This window comes from Delphinapterus leucas, chromosome 8 (assembly GCF_059928025.1).
Source record: "Delphinapterus leucas isolate spDelLeu-1000000601 "Yukka" chromosome 8, BTC_Dleu_Yukka2, whole genome shotgun sequence".
Taxonomy (NCBI): Eukaryota; Metazoa; Chordata; class Mammalia; order Artiodactyla; family Monodontidae; genus Delphinapterus; species Delphinapterus leucas.
In genome coordinates, this window is record NC_143136.1 from 80,711,310 (window position 1) to 80,719,150 (window position 7,841).

Below are 7,841 nucleotides of genomic sequence, written 5' to 3' on the forward strand. Positions count from 1 at the left end.
GTCCTCACCTTCAAAAAGCTTGTAATCTAGTTAGCTGTGCGTGTGTGTGTGTGTGTGTGTGCACATGTGCATGTGTAAACCAATCAGAAAGCAACTGAGCCTAGGTTATAATCATGAGCTAACCTTAGTAATATATGAGTTCAGGAAAGCAGATTAGTATGAATTACCCAGAAATAACTTCTTAAAGGAGACGCCTTGGAGCTGAATACTGAAAAGGAGGGAGAAGGGGCATACCAGCAGGTATTAACAGGATGACAAAGACTCAGGTAGGAATAAGTATAGTTTGCTTAGCTAACCATAGGTAATGCTAGAAGATAGCTGAAGACAAAACTGACCATGTAAAGGGGGCAAGAGTGATACAAATTGGTGCATGAAAATTGACTTAAATCCCAAATTTTCGTTGAGAATATAGGCTTTGTAAATTTCATCCCCAAATCCTAACTAAACCCTTCTGTTTTACTTAGGCAGGAGAAAGGGCATAAATACAAGAGGAAATTCCCAAAACAATGGATAAAAAGGTTTCAATGATCATTTGATATGCATGTAATTTCCTTGGAACTCAGAAATATCAATACAAATTAAAATAGAGAAGAGCTTACCTGATCTAAGCTTTTATAGATTTTTTTAAAGACAAAAGCTTCTTTAAGTAATTAACAAACATGCATCACTGATGCCACCAACATCATCAAACCGTAAAGAAAACGGGAACCTTATGCCAAAGCGTAGGCTAATCATTGATACTCCCATGGGCTGGTGAAGAGCCTACTCTACTCAAATGACAGGGCACTGGGCTTTCAGCATGTCCAGGAGATATTCCCATTGCAATTTGTCAGCAGATTAGCAAATGTTCTTAGTGACAGGAACACACAGCCCAGGAACCCTCATTGGTGGCTGAAATCACCTCAGTGCAATGTCGCTCTCCTCTCCTGTTAATACCTCTCCAATTAAACAGCTTTGTCATCTCTGTATCTAAATTTAGACATAGGTATCAAGTTTGGATGCCCGATGAGACTAAGTACTTTGCAGAAGTGTGAAGTAACCAGTCTTAAAATGGAAGAAAATAAAAGGAAGGAAAACACTAGAGGTGGATCCGACCCGATCCCTGCCCCATTTAAGTTTCATAAGATCACAGCTGAAGGAACATTCTACCGTAAATTGAAGGGCTCTGTATTAACAGCAGGAAACCAAAGCTCATCTCACAGCTCTTCCCCCGCTAATTCAGCATCCCACCACAAATTCGAAAATCCTCACGTTGCCATGTATTGCCACCTAGTGTCCATAGGCTAATGCTAACATTAGCTGAGCCAAAAGGTGCCATTTTTCTGCAGTTACCCTCCAAGGGCTTCCTGTTAGACTTGGCAGTTCAGTACATCAGGATTCCTAAGGTTATTCCTCATTCTACTTCAGGGCATACCCATGAAAGTGTAATTCTGAATTTATTTTATTTTGTTAATCCCCATTTTGTGTATTATCCTCAAGTACTTTGAAATTGCAAATTGTTCCCCAGAATAACTCTTTCTCAACACTTAGCATATACCTCACTCCCACCGTTCCTTCTCCTTACTCTTGTCCATTATTGGGATGTGGACTCTCTATGTATAGTCTATACACTTTAATAGCATAATTTGCTGCATGAAATATAATTGGGAAGAGAGGACTGTGCCAGAAATGCATCAGAATTTTTTATACACCAACATTTGAGTGGCTTTCATTTTGGAGATTCACGCTTTCCCTCCTTCTAGTCCCACAACCACACAGTGGGAGAGAGAAAGACATTTTAATGAATAATCAAAATCAAAAGAATAACAGACTATAACAGAAATGAAAAATAATTCCAAGGATTAATTAAGTGGCCCTATTTCCCTCCAAGCAGTCTTTAGTGTATAAGCCCAAGCAAGCCATTTCTAGACAGGAAGTATAAACATTTTTGAAGATGTGAGCTTTCAGTTAGCAATAACTCTCCAAAAGCATTTTTAGACCTACATTTTTTGAGCCAGACTTTTTCCATACAAGGCAGAATAGAAGATTTGATCAATTAGATGACCTTCGGGTACAGAAATATAAACATGGAACAGCTTCCTTAGTTTGCCTTTGAGTTAGATTTGCCAGATTGCCATGCAATATCTAACCCATACTTACACTAAAAAATTATGCATTGTTTATCTGAAACTCAAATGTAACTGAGTATCCTACATTTTATCAGTCAACCTTACATGCGGAACAAAAGATGTAGTTGGGGAAAATAACCAGGCTCTTAGCAGAACCAGAGTCATTTTTATGGAAAGGGTACTTTGGTGAGGTTTCAAAGACCAATATCAAAGCAAAGGTCCAACACTATAAGCATTCAAATAATACTTTGTATTTATTTAACACTTCAAAATTATTTCACATTTATTATCTGGGTCCTCCTCATGATACCCCTTATGTGGACATTTTTTATGCCTGTTTCAAGGCTCACAGACGTTAAGAAATTGTCGTGGTGATCCACATGGAGCTTTACAGAAAAGCCAGAAATTGAATCCAAGTCCCCCAGCATGCTGCAGTGTCTACAGATAAAGACAATGTTTACAGGGACAGCACACAAGGCTTCAATCCCTGAGCTGCAGATGAAAATTAAATATCTGGCAAACCCAGTATAAAACTAACATTGTGATATAAGGCCAGGAAAAGGAAAAGATATTCTAAGAGTCACTGAGTGCCTTGTATACTTTGACTGTGGAATCCAGTTTGGTTTTTTAAACCACAAAACATTCACTTTATTTCCCCAAGTACACTGAGACATTATTCCTTAGAACAGGTTTACTTACATGAACCCCAAATTTCTAAATCTCCAATCACTCTTTGTAAGCTGTTCATATGTCCTAGAGATCTTTAATAAAATCACAGGAAAATCCAACTCTGTTTAAATTAGAGTTCATTTTCCCTGGATCTTTACATTGCAAATTTAGAGAATGTTCTTGTAATAATTCTTTTGGCTGCTAACGATGTCATTTTCAAATTGTACAGTAGTGACATCTACTGTTGATAGTGTATATTGCACTCCTCCCCAGGACAGTTTTTATCTTTTACTTGTGGTCCTTGAACTCTAGTGTTCATAAAAATTCCCTGAAGGGTTTCTTAAAATGCAGCTTCCTTAGCCCGTTACATATTCTTTTTTTTTTTTTTTTTTTTGGCTGTGTTGGGTCTTCGTTTCTGTGCGAGCGCTTTCTCCAGTTGCGGCGAGCGGGGGCCACTCTTCATTGCGGTGCGCAGGCCTCTCACTGTCGTGGCCTCTCTTGTTGCGGAGCACAGGCTCCAGACATGCAGGCTCAGTAGTTGTGGCTCATGGGCCCAGTTGCTCCGTGGCATGTGGGATCTTCCCAGATCAGGCCTCGAACCCGTGTCCCCTGCATTGGCAGGCAGATTCTCAACCACTGCACCACCAGGGAAGCACCCCTTACATATTCTGATTCTATATATATGGGGCGATTTACATTATGCAAGGCCCAATGCTACCATCTCTCTTCCACTTCCTAGTCAATCTCATTCAAGAGAATTTAATTGTACATATGAATCACTATGGATTTTTTTAAAATACAGATTCTGGGGCAGTAGTTTTGGATTGGAGCCAGAGATTTTGCATTTTTAACAAGCTCCCAGGTAGCTTTATACCCTCCTTTCAAGTCTAAGTATTTCCACTTCTTTATGGAGCCAGATCACCACAGCCTGAATCCTAAGTTTACCAAATGTGGCTTATAGATGCTTCTCACTCAGTGGTTAATCAGTTTTTGCTTAAATCTTCTCCTCATCCTTGTTCTCTGCTCTGTCTACATGCTTTGAGTTCTAAAATACAAGCATAATCATGGGCTTCCCTGGTGGCGCACTGGTTGAGAATCTGCCTGCCAATGCAGGAGACACGGGTTGAAGCCCTGGTCTGGGAAGATCCCACATGCCGTGGAGCAACTAGGTCCATGAGCCATGGCCGCTGAGCCTGCGCGTCTGGAGCCTGTGCTCCGCAACAAGAGAGGCCACGATAGTGAGAGGCCCGTGCACTGCCGATGAAGAGTGGCCCCCGCTTGCCACAACTAGAGAAAGCCCTCGCACAGAAACAAAGACCCAACACAGCCAAAAATAAATCTAAATAAATAAAATTTTTTTTAAAAAAAAGAAGGGCTCCTTGGACTAAGCAATGAAATGTCCCCTACACCCTTACCCCTTAAAAAAAATTTTTTTAAATAAATAAATAAAATAAAATACATGCATAATCACCTCAAGGTAAAGTAGCTCAAAACAAAGCAGGCCAACATCCTGAGGGGAGTCTCACCTAAACCCATGCCTGTTCCTTTCTAGATCAAACAATGTCCCAGTACCAAAGAGATAGGAAGGTCGTGGCAGTATTATCACCTCTGATAAGCCTTGTGCATATATAAGGGAACCAAAGCTCCTTACCACATTATCACTTCCCTGTGAGAGTAGAGTTCAGAGGAGTTCAGTGATGATGACAATAATGTAGCTGATAAGGAGGAAGGCGATATCAGCTAACATTTATTGCATACTTGCCGAGTGCCACGCACTGCGCTAAATTCTTTTCATGGATTACCTTCATATATCTATGAGGGAGGCAATATCATTGTCTTCATCGTAACAACAAGGAGAAAGACAGAAAGAAGAGCAGATAGGCAACTGCTATATCTAATATCACAATTACAGTCCTGTGACACACTGTATGAATCACATTCAAACTAAAAACCAAAATATTAAATCACAGGCTCCTCCTCCTCCATTATGTCCTAGAGACAAATAACATTCACTCTGTAACATTTCTCTGTAACATCCACATATTGCTATCTAGCAATGGATGGCTAGAACATACAAGGGGTTTCCAGGAAAATCTTGAGTTTTTAGAAATGGCCAAAACATATACCTGCCTTAATGTATCAAACACTAAAGAGCTATCACAGCACTGATGCAGGCAACTTAAAAAGATGTGTTCTCAATGGCTGAGTTCTGTGACCAAGTCAAAGAATAAAAACCAAGTGTTCACACATCTTTTCTTTTCTCCATACCTTTTTTACTCATAACATTATCCCTTTTTACATGCTATTTTCTTACAACCAGGTAATAGTTCCATGCAACCTTTTTTTAAAAAAAATAACACAGGATATTGTCTCCAAACTTCTAATATGCTTTAGATATGCTTGGTTGAGCAGAAAATATTCCTTCTTGTCTCTTTTGGTTTTATAATCCTACTCTCTTTACAGAAAGAGCTAGCTGCAATACAACAGTCTTTCCAAGTTGAGCATTCAGTGATGACTATATATTCCGCGGTTTGCTTAAATATGCATCCTTTGTTATTGAGAATCGATGTTTTCCAGAATAAAAAGGAAACCATGTGTTTATCAGAGAGTATTAATGCAGGCAGCTGTGAGAGTGAGATGAGAATGAAAGCCCCAAGGATTACATATTGGCCTCTGAATAATCTCATAATCTGGTACTTTGATCAATCTTTATAGTTCTGTGAAGGCACTGCTTTGTCTATGAAGAATAAGAACAACCCAAGAGAGAGTGAAAGGAAGAAGGCGAATAGATAAGGGAAAATTTAATAACAGTTGAGAGGCACATACTCACCTCTCGCTCTTCTTCTCCTTTGTTTTATTGTCATGGAAGTAACAGAGATTTTGGAGCCAGACAAATCCAAGTCTGAATCTCACATTCATCACTGTATGTAGTTGTACAGCATCAAGCAGTTTACTCAGCCTCTCTGAGTCACAGTTTCTTCGTTTATGCCATAGAGACACTACTGCTCCCCCAGCCCGGTTGTTGGGTGGATAAGTGCTATTGAAGGATGGAGCCTGGAAACAAAAGAAAAAGCAGCTGTTACTAATGGTACCTGGTTATTAATGGTCACCACTTCTTCATCTGTTCAACCTTCAATAAATACTGTTGATCACCTCGCTGTGGCGGGAATACAGTGAAGTCCCAGGAATACAGTGAAAAAACAGGTGAAATCTCTTCCCTTAAGAGGCTGTGTTTCATCCTGCGAATCCACAGTTATCAAAATTTCATCCTCCCACCCCCACTCCACCGAAACTCCTCTGGCAAAGTCACCATTGCCCTAGTTATCAAATACAATGGATTGGTTTTGGTCCTCAATAACACCTTTTTGTAGCATCCAGTAAAACTGAGCAGTTATCTTCTTCATGCCTAGAATACTCTCTCCTGATTTCCTTTTACCCTCTGACTGAAATTTCTCAGTCTCCATTGCTAGTTTTTTCTTCTTCTGTTACCCCTTTAATTAATACTTCCTACTCTTCTGACTTTTGCTCTTTTTCTTTTATACTCTACACTAGTAGTTCTTGATCTTTTCAGAGTCATGAACTCCTTTAAGAATCTGAAGAAGCTATGTGCACTCTCCCTAGGGAGGGAAGCATGGATCTGCTTACAAATACACAAAAATTTGCATACATTTTCAGGACCTTCCTCCCTAAAAGCCCATTGTTGAGTTCCAGGTTAAGGGGTTCCTATGGCTTTAACTGTTACTCATATGTCAATGACCTCAAATCTCTGTCTCCAGCATAAATCACTTTCCTGAGCAACAGGCCTGCTTTCAAATGCCCCTCAGGCATCTTAAAATTCAAACATCCCAAATCAAATTCATTATCTTTCCCCTAAAACCTGTTTTACTCCTAGGAGACAACACCTATGGGAAAGAAAACACTATTCTTAAACCTAACAGACATAGATTTAAATCCAGCCCTGGAAGCTTCATAAATATACGTAAGCTATGTGCTTTAATTTCTTCATATTAACATAGAATAATAATACATTCAGTTTCTGGATTGTTATGAGAATTAAAATAAATAATGGGAAAATCCCTATACAGGTGCCATCACATAGCATACATTCCACAAATTAGTATTACTGGATTCCAAATCTCAGAAAAAGCAACTCCATTCACCAAGTATTCTAAGTCGAAAATGTAGGAGTTATCTTCAACTCGTCCTTTTCCTCATCTGCAACCAATGGATAGCTATGCAGCATCAATTCCTCAACTCCCCCTGCCCTTAATTCAGGCTCGCATGTTCTTTCTCATGGACACAGCAATAGTCCCCTAACCACTTGATCCAGTGGTTCCAATTCCACATCCTTCCAACCTATCCTCTATACTGAAACCCAAGAATCTTCCCAAGACACAAATCTGATAATGCCATGACTGCTTAAATCTGCCCAGTTGCTTCTCGTTGCTTCCAGGGTTACATCCACCTTAGTACTGCACTGCAGGCTGACTATGATTTGGCCCCTGTCTACTTCCAACTGAATCCCTTGATTATTTGGGGATCTCTCCAACTGCCCATAGCGTTTTGGATTCTGTATCTCTGTCCCAACTGCTTCCTTTGACTGAAATGCCCTCACCCCTGTAATGCCTTTTCTTGGCATTCAGGCAGACAACTACTCATCTTTCAAAACACTGATCAAGCATCACCTCCGCTATGAAGTTATTCCTGACAGCCTCCTGCCATTCTGCCTATCACTGACTCCTCTTATCTCCCACCTCTACCTGACAGATGATTTTCTATCCTGGCAAAGATGTATAACATATGGTTCCCAGGCTCAAAAAGCTTAGGATCATCATTCAACCAGTAATCTTGTTATATAACCTAGACAAGTAAGCCGCTTTGAAGGAGAAATTATAAGTCATGAAGAAATAACAAATTATAAGTAACTTCAACACTCAGAAGCCCCTGTGACTCCCAAGCCATGAGCTGTGCGTGCGCACGTGCGGTGCTATATGTGTTAGCTACATATCAACTGATTTAATCTTCACAAACTGAGTTAGCCACTATTATTATTCCCGTTTTATT

At 39.9% G+C, this 7,841-nt stretch overlaps 1 long non-coding RNA gene across 3 annotated transcripts in view; it reads right to left on the reverse strand.

Annotated features, from left to right (window-relative positions):
- The window catches only part of LOC111172747 (uncharacterized), a 319,126-nt gene that overhangs the window by 309,244 nt on the left and 2,041 nt on the right, over nucleotides 1-7,841 (reverse strand). For all 3 annotated transcript variants that reach the window (XR_002644013.3, XR_016394160.1, XR_016394159.1), the window contains exon 2: nucleotides 5,608-5,831. This is a non-coding gene — a long non-coding RNA (uncharacterized LOC111172747). The remainder of the gene's footprint in view (nucleotides 1-5,607; nucleotides 5,832-7,841) is intronic.